The 22,943-nt window shown below is 37.7% G+C and overlaps 1 protein-coding gene across 12 annotated transcripts in view; it reads left to right on the top strand.

Moving 5' to 3' along the window:
• LOC117419849 (liprin-alpha-2) overlaps window positions 1–22,943 on the top strand; it is a 172,754-nt gene that overhangs the window by 89,164 nt on the left and 60,647 nt on the right. The gene's annotated exons all lie outside the window — the stretch shown is intronic.

Raw genomic sequence — 22,943 nt, 5'->3', positions numbered from 1 at the left:
GTATGGGAGGAAGGGCCTTTTCGTATAGGGCTCCTACATTATGGAACGCTCTGCCTTTTTTTGTAAGAGAAGCTAGGAGTCTTGCTGTTTTTACGTCAAGATTGAAGACCTATTTATATACACATGCCTTTTTTTATAGTATTTTTTTATTAGTCTTTTTATTATTACAGTTTTTTTTGTTTTGTTTTAATTATACATGATTGGAAATGTATTTACTTTTATTTAAAATAGAGTATTTTTTATTGTAATCCTTTTTTAATGCTATTTTAATGTTTTATTATGCTGTGTGTATTATGTCTTCTATAAAGCACCTTGGGGTCTGTGACGTAAGGTGCTATATAAATGAAATAAATAAAAATAAATAAATTAAAACTATGCTGATGCTAGGGAAGTGGAGCACAGCGGTACAATTGATTATTTCTCAAGTGCAGAACCAACAGAGTAGCAGCTCAGCTGGACCACACTATGTGTGTATGTGTGTGAACGTCTAAAAAAAATAAAAAGTGTATGCCATTACTTATTTGAATGCTTTTGCCAATGCATCTGAAGATGCTTGATATAAATTTGATTTAGATTTTGTTCTATTGTTTTGTATATTTAGGGCGGATTAAGTCAGATCCACATCTTAATCAAGCATCTACTTAATCATAGCAAGCAGGTTAACTTTGTCTACATCAGGTTCACACTAGCAGAGTTGGTAGTCACGCCCAGTACTGTAGCCAAGTACTGAGCAGCTTTCTTTCCAGTTCACATTGAGTTATCTACAGCAGATTGGACATCTCATCACGAGATCACAAATATCCCCATCATCTCATCCCTTACATTGTATCATCACATCACAACTGTGAGCCATCAATCTATTTGGATTATGAGAGCAAACATGAGTCTGCATGAAATTCCAAGCACCAAAAAGTCTAGAGCACTTTTCACATTGCATGTTTCTGCTCTGCACATTTTCTTGCATGGAAATAATCTTCCACATAAGAAAAAAAAAACATACTCTAGTGTACATTTAGCATAATGTGCCATACTTTTAAGGAAGACTGTAGCCATGCTGAATTATTCTTTAATTAAGATCCTTTGTAAATGTGCTTGTGCTTTGCATGTTTCATTCTGTTGTGTATTTGTATATAGCTTTTTCTTTTTTAAACCTAAACATGCAGACCTTTAAATAGCCACAACAAATAAAACAGACCTCTCAAAGGGTCTTAATAAATGCTAGATGGTTATAACCCAGCTGAGTTAACGTCTAGTCCGTTAGATACAGGTACATTAACGTCACTAAATCACACTTTCATTATTAATTTTAGGAGCAAAGATACACTTTCTAATGCCTACATTTCTTTACTGTCTTTATAGTTTTCACATATGTCAGTGACAATCGAGGGATGCTGTTGTTACGATTAAATTATCAAGTCACATTATCATGTTTAGTACAGAGTTGCTCAGACTGAAAGTTTCCGATATGGCCTCCTTTTAATAATGTCATGCCTTCAGATATTAAAATCAATATCTGTTTCAAAAGTATTGGAATTACAAAAACTGATGGGTGCCCAGTACTGTAGAGCTTGAATTCAAATTATATAAAGAATGTGATGATTTAATAAGCAAGCATTCTGCAGGTCTGTGATTCTGAAGACTGTTGGTCAGAGTAATTGAATCTGAGAAGCTCTCCAATAATCTGCTTTGTGGGGAACATCCTGCTCTAGCTGTGCCAACAATATATTGTAGAGCAGAAGAAAAACTGTGAAATAATTCAATCAGTGTTGAAACCATGGCTTATAATAGGGCTTCTGCTTTCGCTTTTTATATACTGTATGAAATTATTGTTTTTGGTGTTTTCTTTCTGTCGCAATATGTATAGTAGCTTCACAGTACTTGCACACTGGAACCTTCTTTCCTTTGCTGTCTTCCACAACGAAAACCTTATGGTCACGGGCATATTCTTCTGGGATTTTTGTGTCTTTAGGCATTTTTTTAAATTTCGCCACAAGTTGTAATTTTGTTTTAAATTCCACGAGCGTTTTAATCATCCCATAGTACTGTAATACAGCTTTAAGTCTCACAAGCATGTACAATCCTCCAATAGAAAGTGTGCTGCTGCTCAGTAGTTGGGGTGGGTTTAAAGTACTCAGAAAGAATCGATGTGAAGTCAACTGCACTGGGCAAGTTTTTTTTATTTATTTATTTATTTTTTCTTTAGGTTATTTTAGTTTTTTCACGGGAAAGGGGTCAAGTCAATATGAATTGAGTAACCATTTCCTGTGTTTTTCCAGTGTTTATTGGATATACAACAATTTCTTTTTTTTGTATCGGGGGTGTTTTATCGTTTTGTTTTTTTTTATCAGTTAAAACCGAAAAATCAGAAGCCCTTTTTATAATTAACACTCTCTGAGAAATGTTTCAAGTCAGCCACTGGTACCCTTTTCTAATTTAAATTTACCTTGATATGTCAATAATTTCAGTGGAAAATGGTACAGTCTATGAGCTGTCAAGAGTGTAATAGTAGTGATTATGATAACATCACAGGATCAACGTTAGACCGACTGTAGAGTTGATTTTCCATGTGCCGGAACGAAGTGCTGTGAGAAAGCTATTACCTTTCCTAAACCGATTTGTTTTCTGACATCTTTCAATTCTTGGATGGCTGTTCAACAACTCTGAATGGGATGTGTTTGTGTGTAGTATGAAGTATATGCACGGACTAAAACTCATCATAGTTCCATCAGTTCGGGTCTTGCATGAAATTACTGTACAGGAGTTTCAGAGAAACAGGATGATGTACCTAACTGATAAAACAGTTTCCTGTTCTGTGTTTACGAGGGCACTTATGGGTGACTCCAGATGGAGGTCCATCAGCAACATACCAGTTAATGTAATAATCACGTGGCTTATGGGTTCACTAAACATTCCTACTGGGTCATTCAATGTTAATGTAATGTATGTTACATTACAAAACTCACTATCAAACTACTGGCGAACACAAGACTTTTTGCTGATGAAAGGGTAGACCGATAACCGCATGCCTTTTTGTCTAATAGCAATGCCTTATCAATGGCCCCAATGCTGTAATGGTAAGTGAATGCATCAGAGGATGGTCCACATCTGCCATTTAGACTCTCAGTGCTTTGCTACATATCAAGTGCTCTGAGATGCCATCCGGCACAAGGGGTAAAAACAAAAATCTTCCCATCAATTTAGCAGCATCATTTTAATTAAATCAGCTGCATCCCTTTTCATAAGAAGTCGTTACATTTTCAATTAATCCCCCACTTCAATTTGTGCTAGAGCCATCTGGGAAAAGGAATACAGTCTCTTTAAGAAGCAAAGGTCACTTCTAAAGAGCACTATTAGCAAAGCAAAGAAGGAAGAGGAACCGATCTGCGTGTTTCCATTGAGTCGCACTGTCAGTAGAAATAGGTTTGAGTGCGAGAACATGAACAGCAGGAGGATTTAGTCCTGTTCCTTTCCTTGAGAGGGCACCGTGAACCCCAAGGGCACATCCTGCTTGTATGCCCAAGAGATCAGAAAACAAGCCTTTGAACATTCATTAGCTCCATTTCAAGACTTGGTGTTCTCACAAAGATGATGAAATGGCTTCTGTTACGCTGCCCTATCAAATTCATATTATAAATTGAGCATGTTCTGTAATAGAGGGCAACTATTAAAATCAGAAAAAGATGAGCAATACTCCATTGTCTGCACAAGTACCTATCTTCAGTTGCATCTTTCATTGGAAGCGACCTTTCAAAGATAAGCCTTGTGTCCAGATACTCTGGATAGCTATAGCAAAGTGTGGCATATTTGAAATACTTGTGTTCAGCAGGGCTTGTCAGCATGGTTATTTTATCTGTCTCTAAATAACTATTTGTGCTTCAAAATTAAAATAAACCCGTCTTGGTTTGTTTTGTTCGCCTCTTCAGACCAGAAAGAAATCAATGTGGACATATAATAGCTAATGAATTCCTGACAGGGAATCTCAGCCAGAGCAGTGGCAAGTGGGCAGGTTAATGTGAGAATGCAATAACGTCTACCTCCTATCCAGTTTATTTGAGTTTCATATGGTAATGTTGCATTTCAACTCGGCAAAAGCTGCTTCTCATCAGTTATTGCGTTTCTTGGGTCTCCTCTGTTGTCTTACAACAATTTACTTTTCCTTATTGGTTTTGAAATTACCGTAAAAACTGTTGTATAAGTCGATTTTCTAGGCATGTTTTGGGGGCCCTAAAAAGTGGGGAGCGACTAATACTCCAGTAGTAAAGCCTTAACAGTAAATAAATTAGTTTTAAATGTACAGAAAGCTAAACAATGTTGAAAAATAAAAAATGTGATGCTAAAAAATGTTGACCTAACGACAGAGACATCTCTGTTTTAATAATCACATTTTAAAGTGAGATTGTAAACAACACATGATGGATCCACAAGGACTATATCGACTTCCTTTCTGTATGTATTTATTTGAACAGTGAATGCATAAGAGAGCGTCATGCAATGCATAGGAGTACTGTTGTGTTCTGCAGTATTTCAGACATGTTCTTCTCCTTCTACCTTCTACCACCCGCTCGTCACATTGGTTTAAAGCCTTATGTGGTTCCTCTGCTGTTTTGAGGGCTCCCTGGTAGCACCAACGAAAGGATTCTTAAATCTAGCCCACTCACTGGGAACTCCATGGTGATTCAGTCTGAAAGGAGCCTGAGGCGAATGCTTAACTCTTTTTCATTTGGATTATCCTCACCAGCTAAACGTAAAGATGATTATATGAGTCTGCATCTTTATTATCGCTGATGCTTTGTGGAATTAATTTAACCTTTTGGAGATGGTAATTATTTTAATAGCGGATAACAGACCTCTAATCGGGAGAGATGAAACCGCAGACAGTTTTCATAGGATCGATCACTGGAACCAAACAGTGTCCCTCCTCTGCCTTTGACCTCACTAAGTGTCTAATGGGATAATCAGACATGATAAAGCTTAGCAGAACACAAGGAATGGATTCATGCTTTATTTCATTTAGGCAAAGGAATTAATAATAATACAATATCTTCTGCATCAGGGCTGACCAATAAAGCAGCCAAAGGATAAAGAAGAACCAGCTGCCAACTGCAGATAAGTCTGGTGCACAAAAGCAGCACTTAATACTAAACATGTGAGCTGTTTGTAAGAGGAAGTATAAATCACACTTTTACGACACTTTAAAGGGAATCTTACACCTACCTGCATTTATTCCATTCTAGCAGCGTGTCATTTAATTCCTGTTATCTCTTTTAAGCTGTTCCCATAGAGACAGGTACTGGCAGTGATTCGGACCTTTGAAATTTAGCATGTACATTATACTGTAGGCTACCAACAGTACTAGTATCAAGGGAAATCTAGGAAAGCACACCCTACTGAGCTTGATATGGAAAATAGAGAACTCTGAAAGACTGCATACATTTTATTTTAGGGACTTGCTGTGTATTGATACCAACACTCAACAAAGTGTCAGATTTGAAATTCTGAAGTGCATTGTTGTAAAACTTATTTATTATATTGAGCAAAGAGACATTAGGGAGATTGATCGATGTGGCATTAGACATTGTGAGTGTTCCTTTTTTTTTTAGACTGGTTTCTTCATAACATTTTCTGGGTCCATTTGTAAAGAAGCCCGTAGGCCGTGAGGTTTAACATTTTAACATTTAAAATTTTTCTAGTTCTAAAAATGATCTGGTTCGTAGCAATATTTGTGAAATGAGTCCTGATTTTTGTAAAATGGCTTACTCCAAAATATCTAACCCTGTTTTAGAAATGTTGCTGTCTCAACCCTCCCCGCCTCCTCCCCGCCTCCTCCCTCTTCTGTCTCCTCTGGTGACTTTGCCTCTTTCTTCTCCTCCTAAACTCTCTAATGTCCGCATACTCTTTAACACCTCTCCCTCCCCCCCACCCCCTCCCACTGCAACCCCAACACCCTCTGTCTCCCCTACTAACTCACCCTCCTTCTCCTCCTTCTCTCCCCTCTCAGTCTCTGACCTCTCCTCCCTCCTCCAGGGCCACAAATCCACCACGTGCGCCCTGGACCCCCTTCCCACTCGCCTCTTTCAAGCTGCTCCTCCTGCTCTACTCCCCTTCATCTCCTCCCTTCTCAATACCTCTCTCCTCTCTGGCTTCTTTCACTCTGCCTTCAAACAAGCCTCTATCATCCCCCTCCTCAAAAAACCTACCCTCGACCCCATCTCCCTCCAGAACTACAGTCTCCCTCTTACCCTTCCTCTCTAAAAACCTCGAACAGGCAGTACACTGCCAGCTCTCTGCTTTCCTGTCTAACCACTCTCTGCCCGACCCTCTCCAATCTGGTTTCCACTCTGCTCACTCCACTGAAACTGCTCTCCTGTCTGTCACTAACTCGCTAAACTCTGCCCATGCAGCCTCTCTCTCCTCTGTCCTAATTCTCCTCGATCTCTCTGCTGCCTTTGATACTGTCAGTCACTCTATTCTCCTATCCTCTCTCGCTGACCTGGGACTCTCCGGCACTGCTCTGGCCTGGTTCCGGCGCCTCCTCAAGACACACCTCTTCAGACAACACCTGTAAAACTCAACTCTTCCCTTCTGGACAATGACACTCTGCCTTTAATGCACTTTAACTTGCACTTATCTGCTCCCTATTTTACAGTATTTAATCCTGCACTTAACCCAATCTGTAATATCTTGTATTTCACTTGCACTCGTATCTAACCCTGATGTAACTATCAACACTGTTATCTGCTCTTGAACTGCCCCTATATCAAATCGTACCGTGTTTTGTATTTTCTCTTATTAGGACTGAAGTCATTGTATTTTGTATCTTGCTCTTAATTGTACTGTAATTCTTGATATGTATATTTTGTATACAACGGTAAGTCACCCTGGATAAGGGCATCTGCTAAGAAATATATAATAGTAATATTGCATGTGTGAGAATACTGATGCAATGTGGTCACACACGCCCACTTCATCATGTTTAATAGCAGTTCTTCCAGTAGTAGCACATACTGTGTTTTAATAGGATGCCTAGTGGAGGGTAAAGATCAATCCAACTGGTTCTTCTTCATCAATATACTGAATTTGAATTATGGGACTGCAGAATCTGTGTTTGAGACAGACCCAGCTTCAAGGTATGGAAACTGCAGGCAAACTAAGCTTCATAATTGTTTAACACTAGAAGCCCCGCGGCAGTCATTTTGGCCGTTTTTGGTTTTAAAATGTAATTTTCTCCAGTTGTGTAACACATATGGGGCTGTGCGTTCGTGTACCTTTCTGTCCTTATGTATTACATATTCTCACAAAGCATGAAATGTGGGAGTGCAGAAATAAAGGAGCTATATTACATTATACCTAAAAGCCCCGGGAGCAGTCACATTGATGGCCACACAGAAAACAATTTTATTTTGATTATACAGAACGATATTCTACTTTATTATTTTTATTTACCAGTCTGCAGTGTGTTTAGCTGTAATCAGATTAGTCTCTTCTCTCTGCCTGAGTGAATGACTGACAGTCTGCTTGCCAGCTGTGCTGCTTTGGTCAGTCAATTAGCATCGGGACTAGTGAAAATAAACACCAGAGACCATGGAGTTTTACTACGCAACAAAATATGGAGTTGATGTTTTGGATCAGATGGCATGGAAGTATTCCGTGAAAGCTGGCTCCCGACGGTGGTCTGTTCAGGTGTTTTACAATGTATTGGACCTATCAGCCATCAACTCCTGGGTACTTTATAAAGAATCCATGAAGAATAATTTACCAAGGAGAGAATATATTTTACAGTTAGCACAGGAACTTTGCAAGAAGCTGAAGCTGGCAACCCTGCTGAGAGCCACAAGAGACACCAGTGCCAGGTTGGCCAGTGCAATAAAAATAAAACTTAGGAAAAGGTGGCGTGGAGAAGCGCATTATCTGTGTTGATTGTAAACAGTCTTAGACTCAAGGTAATGGAATACCTATATATATATATATATATATATATATATATATATATATATATATAGGGCTACATGCCCATGCCCATGCCCATACATGCCCATATATATATATAGGGCTACATGCCCATACAGGGTAATACAATTTCAAATAAATTGTGATAAATGGGGCTAATTATGAACATTTACCAAGTCAGCTTCATCACCTGTTAACCATATTGCTGCATGTTAATTACAATGTAAACGTTTTAATGCCACATTCATTGTGTCCTTGTAACACAAACCATTAACCACACCCCCATTTCTAGTGACTCAGTGTCAGGAGGTGGCAAAGCAGCACGATGACTCCTGACAGTTGAATATAGAGGGAAAGGATTAAGGGATCAACTAATACAATGATTTCATATTACTTAACGTACCCCCTGTGCAGTCTCTGTAAGTCGCCTTGGATAAAGGCATCTGCTGAATAATAAGAAGAAGAATGCCTTTAGCTGATTTACTATATCAGCAATAACATTCTGTACTTAACTTTTCAATATAAAGTTGACACTGCCGAGTTTGACTTTGAAAGCGATGTTCCCAAAATGCTTGGAAAAGTAAATCAACAACTCCAAAGTATATTCTGCTCCTTGACATAGAATGCTGAGAGGCAACTCCTGGAAAATCCTGATTTAAAAGTAAGTTTCCAAAACCATTTTTTAGATTTTTTTTTGTCAAGTGCGAGACACCACTCTCAGTATAATTTGGTTAGTGCTTTCATCAGCTATAATTTCAGGGACCTGGTTTACATATAACTTCAGACACAGACACATGCTGTAAATGCGTTTGAGTCATTCCAGGTTTTAGTACACGCCATGCATCTTTTGTTAAAGTTAAAATAAAGCCCATGATGAAACCCTGAAGGGCACAAACACCTATGCAATTGGAGTCTTATTTCCAGACCTGCAGATGCACGGGTTAATGCATTTGAGACTGTCTGGCCTCCAAGTAATATATTCAGTTCTGCGGCAATGTTAGCAGAAACAACATACTGAGAAATAAAAAATGAAACCACACACCTTTTTCTTTCTCAGCAAAAAATAATATTGTGCTTGTGGATTCAATGCGTAAATTGTATGTAATCACATAATATCTCCCTTGTGCAGCTTGGCAGAACTGGGGCTCAGTTGCTCCTTCAGCCCCAGGCTGGACCTCCGCTTTGATATAGTACACTCATACCCATCTGCTCTCCAGTTAATTGCCACCACACAGCTCAAACAGCTGGAGATATTGCACAGAATGTGCTCAGGTGGTTAATTTGCAGTGAAATTCCAGAAAACCCAGAGTAATCTAGCAGAAAAGGCAATATGTATGCTAACACATTTCTTTTTTTGTATTACAATATACACCATTTGAGTATAGGCAGTGAGTAATGTATGTCCCTGGGAGTCTGTTCCATTTTTGTAACCTACCTCCAGATAAGTAAAGCCGATTTAAAAACCATGGGAAACTATGGGAAAAGTGCATACTGCTGTTGCTGTACACATTTACCATGGTACCCTTTTATAAGGGTAATGTTACCTTTGATAAGGTAGTCCAAGGTAAGTTCTAATTGGGGTCTGTGAAAACAGCGGTTGCTGGATTTAGTATACTGTAGCACGGCTAATCTGCTGTTAAGATCTGTTTCAGTTTCAATCTATCTACATCCTTACAGTTTTTTCTTTCAATTTATTGTTTCTCAAGCTGATGTATATAGTGTGTAGTTTTTTTTTTTATTGTGTATTTTATATTTACTTTGATAGTGCTATCCTCTCAAATGCAATAAAAAATATATTTTTCTGTCCAATCATCCAGAACTTAATAAAGTAGAAAAGATGGATCTTCAGCTGATATTTAAACTTACCAGTCAGTCACCAAGCCCTGCCTCATGTGAAGAAAACGATAGTGAGTTCCAGAGATGAGAAAAAAAAGATACATGAAAACGCTTTGTTACCAAAAAGGCTTTTAAAATAAGGGCAGTATACTGCAGAAGCGAAGTGTAATAGAGGTCGAGTGTGATATTGAGATGTAGATGTGAAGGATTAGTAAGTTAGTGGCTAGACGAGATAACGGTATGAAATTGAACCATCACATTCAATGGAGGGATAGTTTTAGGATCTTCTTTTAGGATAAAAGGGCCTATTGTAAATCCCATTTAAAAATGATTATGCACATGAAAACATTTGAATACAAGCACAGCAGTGACCACAGCTACACCAAATATAGTACAGGGTCATGCCTGCTACAAATTATATTTAATTCTATTATGAAATGAAACCACTTTGCTAGTGTAATGTATACTGTACATTAGCTTAGTGGATATCTACCCAGGAATAATGGCTACTCTGCCTGGAATCTGGTAATCCTTGAGGGTTCTGTTTGTTGTCATGCAAGAGACACTATGCTTGGTGTTGTGGATCGGCGGTTTAGAGGATTGTTTGGTAGATGCAGTATGTATGCCATTTTCTTATCCCAACCGAAGTACTTTAGTATAGCCAAAGGCAAGACACTTCACTATAATGATCATCCTCTTGGCACAGTAAACGCTTCACATTTACAATACATGCCTCACAGAGACCCACACTAAGCGATGACTTCCGTTAGGTTTAATTAAGGTAGGTTGTGGTAAGAAATTGGAGAGAGATCTCTTTGTAAATGATAGTCAGCTACTGGAAGTTGAAAGATATGGTATGTCTATTGGAGCTGTGTTAATTGGTAAGCTACAGTATGTACCATTGCAGTCTACCCAAAGCCCATGAAAAACGAAAACTATAAGTGTGCCCATCGGTGAACATTGTATTTTCTTGGCTTTCCGTGTAGCTTACTAATAATGCAGTCTGCGACCCCAAAAAAACATTTCAAGTTCATCCACTGCATCCTTCAAACCGTTGACTGCTCAAGCAGCCTTGTTATCGACTGTGCTAAATTACTTTCCTATCACGCATTTGGTTACACGCCGCTGTGCAGTCAAGTGTTGTTCTGTGTGTTTTTGCATTATCTCAATCCCTGTGCATGCTTCATGTAATAAGGTTTAGAGCCGTTGCTCTGTTTTCTCTTAACTGGGGCCTCTGTTTTGGTGATATATTTGGTGTGTGTTTATTGCTCAGGTAGGAACACCTATTTGTTCAATTTAGAGACCTAATAATTAAATAAATATGCATAATAAGAAAAGGGTAAGGCTTTCTTGAAGGTCACTGCGCAGTGAAAACAGTTTTATCACTTGGCTGTTAGTGCTTACTGCTACGTATAATTAGGGCTTTTGATTTTCAGTTTTAACCTATAAAACCCGATAAAACATCCCTGATACAAAAAAATTAAAATCGGTGGAAAGCCAATAAAAACCGGAAAAACTGTGGAAATGGTTAATCAATTCACATTGACTTTACCCTTTTCCCATTAAAAAATAAAACCTACAACAAAAATAATAATAAATACATTTCCCAGTGCTGCTGGGCAATGTCCCGCCTTCCTGACTTGTATCTATTGTTGATTCGTTCTGAATACTTTAAACCCGCCCCAACTACTGAGTGACAGCACATTCCGACATTTCTATTGGAGACTTTGCTTACAAGATTTAAAACAAGATTACAATCAGGAATGGAGGCTTGTTAGTGGGATTTAAAACTGTACTACAGTTAAGATACAGAGGATTTAAAACAGAATTGTGGCAAAATGCAAAAAAATGCCTAAACACAAACACTATTTTTTATAATGGTAATATATAGTTAAATAAGAAAAATTCAACAATATAGCTAATGCTAATTTGGCATCATTTTAATCTGACTCCCACTCTCAGATGCCTGTATCACTTCAATATCTACTATATATTATAATTGTGTAACTACCCATGAATACCCTGGCTTCCATTGTAACCTCCATGGTGCAACATTGTAGTGTAGCCTACCTTGCACTGGGAACCAACTGTTAAAATGGGTTTTGTAACATGGTGGGCTGGAGGCGAACCAAGAACCCTGCGCATCTAATGCTCATTTGCATATGTGGTTTTTGAGCTTTCGACCTCATCTCATCTCACCGACAGAGGACTGGACAGAATCTGTAACTGCAGTGGATCACACTGTTAGATGCATGCAGCAGCCAATTGGAAATGAGATGTTGAATGGATGGGTTATGCTACAGTATTACGAGTCGCTGCACTACTGCTTTGACTTTCGTAAGTAGCCACATAACTGTGAAATAGAGAGATGGAGGCATCTGAAATCCTCGGGTATTAGCTGTTTTCATAACATATCTTTGGCAGCAAGTGAGGAATAAATAATATCTGTTCTGAAGTGACAACAGTATCAAGTCTTAGCCAGTCTATAAAAACTCCTCAAGGGAAGAAAATATAATTTCCTTTTTCAATAGCTTTGAGGTGGATAAATACTATACAGAATAATCTTCAATACTCCACACCATTTGTTTCAAGTACCCAACATTAGTTTGCCTCCTCACGTGAATGTGTTAATTTTAGGAAACATGGTATTCACAAAAATTATAGTGAGTCGGTAGGAGAAATAATTTGCTAGTATGATTTGACAACTATGACCAATGCTTGTGCTGCAGTAATAGTGAACTGGAAGCAACCCCTGTCAAAATGAGTTGCTTTCGGTTACTTTATCAGAGGTATGTGGGAGGTTAGTAAGTAGCAGCAGGGTGAGTTGGCGGCATGAAGTCACTCTTAAGGGCAGAGCAGAAAGTAAATAGGAGTGTTGTGTCTGGGTTAGTGGAGATGGTGGCTGGTGACTGAGGAGACGGTCATACATCCCTGCTGCTCATCAGTGTGTGTGTGCTCATTCAACGATTTCAAGTATCTTAAAATAAAGATTGCTTGCTACTTAGCTGTCAGTTATTGTTTGTTTGTTTATTTATTTATTTATTTATTTATTTATTTTCATTTTTGGTTTAGTCGTATCCACATTTTGGCAGTGTCCCCATTTATTATTCAGAAACAGGACTCTTATGACAAGTCAACTGTCTTACCTACTGAGCCAATAATACATCCTTATCTTGGCAAAGACGTGACCTTGCAAGATTTTACAGTTTTATTTATTTCCGTTCAGAGTGTCGAAATTGTGAAATTCTAGCAAGATTTTTACCATCAAGGGGCTGACAATGCATCTTGGCCTGACGTTTGTTAACGGGACTATGTAATGGATCTCTCTTCCCTTTCCCTCAGCTTCCTAGTAATACTATAAGCCCCTTTATTTTCGCAAGACATTTCACTGAATGCAAAATCAGAAGGCATATTTTCCAGTCTCCTGCCATGTAGCTTTTGCTACATGGCAGGAGACTGGAATACTACTCGCTACTGTGAAAATAAAAATGTCCAGCCCAAAATGACTGGTGCTAAAAGATAAAGCTATATTTTACCCTGCCCTGACATTGCTCATGTTAGTACATGTGAATTACTTATTAGGAAGGATGAAAGGTAGTAAATTGTGTCCCTGTAATTTTCTATTCCATGTTTTATTTTTGCCTGCAGTAATATTTGCAGCATAGCCTTTTTATGGCTTGCGAGGTAGAGGTATTCGTAAATCTCTCCTTATGCCCTAAAGCCTGCCGATTTTGCACATAATCTTTCTCACAGTGGCTATAGTAAAGTTGTGTGGGTTATCGGTTTAGGACCTCTGGAAGTGCATTTGATGCAGCCCTGGTCATGGCTCATTAGTGCATAAAATAACTTCAGTTTGGTCTTTTTAAGTTTGGCTTCTATAGTTGTGTTCCAGTTTTAAATGTAATGCACAATCACACACGGAAACTGCATTCTGCATTGGAGTTAGACTTCAGAACACTGTCAGGGTGATTCCCCACCTCCTGGGAGATCTCTTCTGATATAAAAGCCCCAAGCAGGGGATTTTTATACAGCTATTACTTTATGTGAGTTATCTACATATTTATTTCGTAGGGCGTCTGCTAAGAAATAAATAATAATAATAATAATAATAATAATAATAATAATAATAATAATAATAATAATAATAATACAGGCATCTATTTGCACGGCTACACCCTATACCAGTGCCTTAAAGTAGAACTTTTGCTTTTAAAAGCTGTTTTTTTTTTTTTATAGACATGAACCAGCATCATGGCCAATTTCCTGGAGCCTGTGCTAAAGGAAGAATGGTTCCTATATAGAGCATGTGAGTCACTGTTCTTTTAACAGGCTGACGAGATACAATTTTTAGATTTGTTGCTGGAAGCTCTCCTGCTCGTACTGTATGTGTGTCCTAAGATTTCATAAAGGATCAGTCAGCAGGACTGCTTTATTTTCATCTCAACCCTATAGTGGCTCGGGAAAGGAAGGAAGGTGGCTCTTGATCACTGCATTTTTAAACCGTGGTTGGGATTTCCACAGCTCAGGGTAGCGAGCTGACTGTCTGCCAGTGGAGAGGATTCGCCCATTAGCTGACTAAAGGGAGAAACATAATGAGCCGTTACCATTGACACCTCAAGAGCAACATTGCAAAGCAATGAATGGAAAACTTTATGACAGAGTAGGTTTAAACTACTTTCTGCATATATGCAGGCTAATGAAAGTAACAACAATAAAAATATATATATATTCGAAAATAGTAGCGTCACGGCGTTCCAACACATTCCTGCTCAAATTTCTTTTGAACACCGTACTGTATCCAAGCTAAGCTCTGTCCTCCAACAATGTATGAGCTGGATACAATACGATGCCTACAAGATTCTCTCTCTCTCCTCATGAACAATCTTGAGTAAAAAAATAAAAATAAAAAAGGAAAAGCTGACTGGAAAATGTGTGTGAATAAGCATAATCATTGTCAAATAACTTGTCTCTAGGTAAGCTTTGAGAGAACCTTTGAGGCTTAGAATCCCAGAAAGCAGACTTTCTCTCAGATCTTGTTTTATAACCAGGTTGTAATAAAATATCAATTTTCTAGCATACTGAATCATAATTATTACCCAACTCCTTGGTATGTGATACAGATGCTTTTTTGTGTTGGTTTTATTTGCATAGTGAGTGTTCTACATGGACACTGATTTATTATATTAAAGCATCCCTGTAATGGGACCTTATACAGTGTTTGGCTGAGGCTATTTGCTTAGCAGGATGCATTGCCAAAGATGATCTCATTGTTTTTCCCAGAGAAACGCCACTATTTACCACATAGACAATTCAGAGGTGTGTGCTCAGAGACTAATCGATTAAAAAATATTTGTGACTCCTGTCACAGCTGCTTTTTCAATAGCTCATATATTCTAACATATTTGAGATACAGACTTTATATTTTCTGAAATATGTTTTCTGAATCAAAAAACAAGGTTTATGAAACAGCATTTTAAAGAAAAATGTGAAAGTACCATGCTTTCCATGTAACATTTCAGAATTAAACAGTGATCCTTATTGATTATTTTGGTTTTCTTTATTTTCTCAAATGTTACTGTATTTTGGGTGTTTGTGTGTGCTTGTCTCTCGTGAGACTCTAGTGTAGGTACAGTATAGGCAGTGTAGAGTTCTCTTTGGCATGTGGCACATTCGTCTGTCTCTGTGCTGTCTGCTTGTATATACAGTTCCAGTAGCTCAACGCACTGAAGTCATTTCAATTGCAATCATTATGAACTGGCAAGTTTAATTCAGTGACTGCCAGAAGAGTTAAACATATTGGTTTTCATTTCCTTACCTCCTCTGGAGATTAACTGTTTCCATGCATTCTATAGAAAATGACAAAACAGGAATCTTGTTCTCGTTCTAATTATTTTTTTTTTTTTCATTTTTTTTTTTTCCTTTTGGTAAACATTTTTGGAATTCCATATCCTATCATATGAAATCCTAACCCCCATGTCATTGAAAGAATATGGGTAATGAAGTAGTCTACTGTGTCAATTACTTGCTTTTAATACCAGTTGCTAAAATGTTCACACTTTTAAAAAGCAAGCAATACTAACAGGAAAATCCTCAGATGACCCGTCTTTTTAAACAATCAAGGTAGCTTTTGTCATCATACTCAGGACTTTGGGAGGAGAATAGGTAGTAGTAGTAGTAGTAATTGTTTTTAAAAGTACTATACACAGATTCGATAGATATAGATGGCTGGCAGGCAGACAGTAGTTTTGAAGCAATGCCCTGATTTTTACATGGATAGAGAGGAGTTCAAAATAAAGGAAGCCTTGACTGATGACCTGCTTTTGTCTTTGATTACCGTACTGATTTTGTACTTTTCTGTGCTCCGAGTCTACCACAAATGCAGATTTAAAAGGCATGCACGCTAGCCTCGTTTTTCCCTTTTCAACCAAGTCCCAGATACAATTTTGATATTTTAATTTATTTTAGATTTTCAATTTAACAAGCAGTAATGCTTAGTCTGCTATATACCAATTACTGCTGGCAGACCCCATTATATTTGTCTCAAAGCTGGTAATGTGTGTCGTTAGAGGAGTTCGCTGGTTGTCGGCTAACCTTACCACACATATGCATTGCTTTGTGAGAGTCCGTGCCAACCTTTTAAATGCTGAGTAGGTGCGAGCTGCTATTGCAGACATGCGGATTAGCTTTATCACTGGAGTGAGCTATATTTTATTCTTAACAAAGAACAACAAGTAATAGTAATATATATATATATATATATATATATATATATATATATATATATATATATATATATATATACTTGTGTTGGAGTTATTTGTGATTTATCATGCTAAACTTGGGTGCGTACAGTTGCAAAAGGTTTTCTGCATTTTGTATCAATATTATCACTGTAACATATTGCTGTGATAGTCTTTCTTTAAGGCAGACAAGGTCAGGGATATACTACATTAGTCCTGGAAAAACATTCTATACCAGGTTTACCAGGTTTAATGGGCCAGATAACTGCTTTGTGACATGGATGACTGTTCAGTTGGTTCAATTTAACAATAATAATGTGGTTGGAACAAAGACCTGTTCAGGAATGAACAGAGTTGCCCATCCCTGCTTTAAGGTCACTTGTCTTGGATTAAATGATGATTTGAAAAATGAGAATAAACTTCCTCTCCTAAAGCAGTTTTAAAAAGTAAAAGTAAAAATAAATGTACCAGTAATATACAATAATCATGTGGGCTTCAAAAAAACACTGCTAACTATAAATTGCAGTTATTTAAAATAGTATTCTCTGTGATAAATGTATTCCCAGATCAAGTTAATCCCACATTGCACAGCTTGTGCCTGCGGTTGTTTATGTTTATGGGTGACAGTGTATGACTGGAGTTCCTGCACAAGTGTTGCTTCAACTTTTAGAGACAATGACATCATAAATGGGATTATGCAGGGTGCTACTGAGCTACAGCTTCCAAGGCCGAGCACCACTCTTTATTAGCTGTAACAACGTGTCTGTCAGGAGGCCAGATTTTACCCCACCTTACCTTCACCCTGTCACAAATGCTTATACAGTTCATTTTTTAATATACAAAAAAATGTCCTTTAAAAATAAAACTTTTACAATGAAATTATCCCTTTGTGGCCTTCCATTTTATAGCACATCTGCTTGTCTACCCAAGAGATGTCATTTCCCTATGAAATGAATGACAGTGACTACTTTAAGAGCCACCTCATAAGGGCACTGCGTTTCCAAGATTTATAACATGTATTAAAATAACCAGGGTGAAAAGGCACCTTTTGTTAATGTTCTGTTTATCAGGGGAGTCAGGTACCACTGCAGAAGGGAAAATGGAATGGCTCTGAATACTGACTGTTGTGCTTCAATTGGATTGAGAAGTTGTGATAGTCAGTCACCACAAGACCTGAGACCCCTGGATAAAGTGCCAGCCTGACCGGGGATGTCAGTTCACATTATTATAGCTGAGCCCTTCCCCATTTCCAGTTTCAGGGCCGGACCAAATCAAAGTTAGCACTTAGCGAACGAGGACGCGAAAGCATTTGTGGTAATAAAACACAAGAAAAATTAAATGCGAAATCTCGAGGAACCAAAACAAGCCCTTTTCGCCCTTCAAAAAGCAGCTATCGCTTGTTGACTACAAGTGGGTTGAGGGGGAGTAGTTTGATATCACTCGACCAAATCTACTCAATTCCAGCTATAAATTACATCGCAAGACATTCGCAGGACCGGATTTTATAGTCAACTTCGAAATTGCCGAAAGCTATCGCGTATTAAGCAAATAGTAAAAGACACTAAACATCCTGATATTTGCAAAAAAAAAAAAAACAGTACATGCCTCAAGACGCTCCACTGACCACATATATCAAACACTTGCACACAACACTGAATAATTTAAAATTAATAATTTACAGTATCAAATATGATATGTATTATTGCTATTATTACCTTTAAACGAAACACGCACAAGACCTGAGTAGGGGAGCTATAGAAAGAGTTAACCTTTATTTCCATGGACTGCAGGAGACATGTTGAATGAAGCACCATGTTCCCCACTTGGGTTGTGATGACCTGGAAATGAACTTCTTTCTTATTAGTCATTAGCTACTCACTGTACCACACCTAAGAGGTCTTCATGATACCTATGATAAAGATTGTTGATTTTCATGGGGTGCTTCAGGGTACCATGTTCAGTCTCATTTAACAAGAAGTTCATGGAACTCTGCCCAAGAAACGAATATGCAGGGATTGAAGTACAACGTGATGACCCGTTCCCTACACGTCTCCATATACAGAGAAGATTTATATAATGGAATAGTACTCATAACAGAAATGACTGTCAATGGAATGGTATTTTTAAATTGATGAAATCCCACTAAACCAGATGTAACATTTCCCCCACTAGGCATCCTGCACAGTGTTAAATAACTAAGCTGTATTTGATTATCTTCTACTGCTTTGACTATTTAAGTCATGTTTTACTGTAGTCTAGTGCATCCACATTTAAATAAGATAGATATAATTTTATGATCCTTGAGTAGACTCTACTGTGACTGCTATCCACAGCACTTTTGCCAAACTCAGTTACTTTGCCATCTGGGTTTCTTCCTACTATTTGTGTTCCATAGGAACAGTGTAATAGGAAAATGCTTACTGTTGTATTTGAAAGTCTTTGCTAACACTTTGTATGTAGTGTTAAAGTGCCTCAGATATAGTTTCCTTTTAGCGCTCAATATAGTTTTATTGGTTCCATCTGGGGTTTACAAGACCATTTATTTTCTTTCTGAAACTCTGCGTGTTTTATAGTGTTCAATTTCACTCCTGTCACACAGCAATGTTGTGGCCCTTTGCCATGGTGATAACCAGGGAAAGATGCCGCAGCACCGTCAGTTGACGGAGCATTTTAGAAATCGAATGATACATTTTAAGAATGTGGAAATGATTGTTTTGAAAGGAATGGCTTTTAGTTTTGTTTCAAAATTATATAGACTTTTAAATCCTTGTACTGTATTTATTACCTTTCTTGTGACACCAACTGGTAAATGAGAAATACATATAAATATAAATATCAGTTTGTTCAACTATTACAAAATTATTCTACTTATTTTATTATGCTCTAAAAAAAAAAAAATCTGAGTTTGATTTGTAAATGTATTCTATTTTTACGAGGAAGCCTTAGCACATGTGACATCACCTGACTCCATCATCCCTTTAGCAGCATCAAAACTACTGTTTCCAAAAATGACATCACACATAATGTGATTTACTGCTGTGACCAAAAGATCAACAATGAATTAAGAAAGCTTGTTTTTATAATGAAATTAAAAGCAATCATTCATGCAATCAACAGGAAATACGCTGAGCGCAAAGCAGTAACATAAGTTTGTTGTGTAAGTAAGCACACAACAGTACTTTCTTTAAGGCAGCCTTGGTTACTACTTCTGTCCACTTACTATTTCCCTGTGGATAGAACACTTCAGTTGAAGGCAGTTTACACTTCAGCGTGTTGCTGCCTCAGAATGTTCTTCCAAACCAGATGCAAGGTATTAATAACGCTCTTTAATTAACACATAACTTCTTGTTTAACACGACTGTCAGAGCGGTGTGAAATCAGCCAGCGCTCCTCGGTGCCGCAGCGGCAGGGATTCAGAAGCACAGACAGCCCAGCTCTGTGAGCAGCCTGGCTGGGGCTGCCATTGATGATGTCATCGCCAGGCAGCACAGCTTTATAACGGTAAACACAACAGATGGCAAAGGTCTTTTGAAGTGAAGCAGACAATCAATTATCACTTATGCATGCATCATCAATGGCAGTTGTGGTGTGGCTACATTAATGTATGTCTAAATAGATGTCACATGAGCTGATTAATTTTGTTATCACCTCCTTTTGACAGTTTAATCCAGTTATAAGTGGATGAATCGTGACGCAGTGCTTAATTTTCCAAAATGATGCAAGAAAGGGTGCAGTTAAGATAACCAGAACAGTATTAGTCCAGTGAATTTGCTTTTGCGCCCTCATTTAAGGGTGCAAACAAACTAATTGGGTAGGAAGGGAAAGGAGGTTTTAAGAGTGGTGGTTAGTTAAGTTTTAATTGAATGCATATCTTACTTTAGCGTTTCACACACACTGTCAATGATGTCTTTACCAGCCTTGCAAATGAACTCATATGGGTTGCCAATTTTATCCCTCTTAGACCCAATACTTACTGAATATATTGGTATTAGATTTAAAGATTTTAACAAACAAGTGCAGTGCTACCTCACATATATTAGCCATTTACTACCAATGCAGAATTACTGTGTGCAACACAGTTCATTTTACCCCAAAATATGTTTCTTAAATCTTGACTTTCAAGAATGGTGAAATATTTAATATGTGGTACAGTAACTCTGACTGAATCTTGTCTCGATAAAATGTCAAACTGAAGTTTTACTGAACATGGGGAAAATGTGACAAGTTAATTGACCAAATGCAGTCTGAGCATCTGGGCTAAAGGAGCCTCATTTAGCTCAACTGGCAGAGCTCTCGCTTGGAAACTGGACACTCTTGGTTGTGGATTGCATGCATACTGTAACTCTATATAAAATATATCACAAATAAATCACTTTACTTTTTAACTTTTCAAAGCCTGAATAATTGTAATTCAGTCCATGGTGCTTTCCTTTATTAATTAAAGTGATTCTGTAAGGCTTGAATCTTCTTACATTTTGTGGACTCAGAGGAGAACAATAAAGAAGGCCCAGGAGTAGAAACTTCATTACTTGATCTTTATTTTTCTTTTCTGTGAAGCATATATTAGCACCATTTTATTCAGTGTCATTTTTGTAAAGGTGTTATTGGAATACAATTGTTTTGCATGATCAGGTTTATAATATGATCACTAGTTTGGTGCATTATACTGTATGTGGTTTTTGCTTTTGAGATGTGTTGCTGGTGTATTATAGAAACGCAGTAGTGAATACCTCTCATGCACAAAGCTAAAGAGCCCCACTGAGATACTGCAGTGTCAGACTGGTCAAGTGTTGCTGGTGTGAGTACAGTTCTAGGAGTTTCTACACCAGCTGCTAACGACACACAAATTATATTTTGAAAGTGGAAAGTTTTAACACTTGTCTTCCTTCGGCTCCCAATTACGTCCTTTAAAATTGTTCAGGAATGATAATGATACAATAGAGCGTTCTCCATTTTACTCTCTGGAAACGCAGCTCCAACATTCAGAAATTGTGAAATTTAAGATTAACATTTAAACTGTTCAAGTATCACTGAAGCAAATGAATAGTATACTTTAATGACCGATTTTTTTTTTTTTTTTTGTGAATGACTGAACTGCAGTGTTCTCATCAATATATTAAACATATTTGTAAAGCAAGCAATTATGGTTCATGCAGTGTGTAACAATTCACTTTATCTGTGTGTGTGTGTTTTTTTTTAATTTAGCAGTGTAGTTGAATCTGTCAACTCATATTAGTTATGCAGAGGATGTTCCCTTCAAGGCACCAAGTAGGCCTGGTCTTGCAATACTGATGTAACAAACAGTAATTCCAGGTGGCAGTGTGTTCCCAGACACTGTACTTCAGGGAGCAGATTCAAGAAGAGAGGTGATTTTCCTGATGGCATTACATAACCATGGCAATAGAGATTGAGAGGAGCATTGTTAATCAGTAAATTATCCAGTTGATAAGTGCTGGAAATATTATTATTATTATTATTATTATTATTATTATTATTATTATTATTATTATTAGGCTTCCAAGCCCATGGCTGGGAAGCCTATTGTTGTTGTTAAGATTATTATTATTATTATTCATTTTCTTTCCGCCAACAAAACCTTAAGTTGCATAAAATCAAAACCGTTGCACAAAAACTCTTGAAATTTCAGTTGTAGACACCAATGGGAACTGAATGACCACGATTGGTTTGGCAGCCATATTGGATTTTACAACACATTTTGGACAATTTACAAACAATCTTCTTGTCGGAAACCACTTATCGCAGAGTTCTGAAACTTGGTATACATGGATAGGGCTTGTCCAAGATGCACGGTACTCGAAATAAAGTTGATTGGTTCATTGGTATGGCAGCCATGTTGGATAACCTAATTAACACACAAATGTCGTCTTCACCAAAACCGCTAATCTGATCGAAGCAAAACTTGGCATACATGATCCAAGCATGGTTTTCTTTAAAGTTTGCCTAAATTAAGTTGCTGCAGTAAAAAAACATGGCTGCCGTGGGTCAATCAAATTTCAGCATTGCTTTAGTTGCATAAAATGAACACCGTTGAACAAAAACTCTTGAAACCTCACAGTAGTGGAGGCCTATGGGAATTAATGTATGGTCTATTAAAGAAAAAATACCTTGATATTGACCTTGACCTTTGACCTTATGGTTACTATGGAACACAGATAGGAACCCATATGGGCACTATTCAAAACTTACCTTGATCATGACCTTTGACCTCTCCTTAAGGTCACATGTGTTGTTAATATTAATGTCACGTTTGTAAAAAAATAAAAAGGCCTATGGAAAGTGATGTCTACAATTGATTGAATGGCAACCAATCAAAACGCTTACATTTCACAATAACTCCTTGGAAGCCATAAAGTTGCTTGCAATACCAAGCATGCTCTTTGCCTAACAGTGTAGCAAGGA

The sequence above is a fragment of the Acipenser ruthenus genome, chromosome 14 (genome assembly GCF_902713425.1).
Source record: "Acipenser ruthenus chromosome 14, fAciRut3.2 maternal haplotype, whole genome shotgun sequence".
NCBI lineage: Eukaryota > Metazoa > Chordata > Actinopteri > Acipenseriformes > Acipenseridae > Acipenser > Acipenser ruthenus.
The sequence above is the reverse complement of the archived record's forward strand: the minus strand, read 5'-3'. Positions and strand labels throughout refer to the sequence as shown.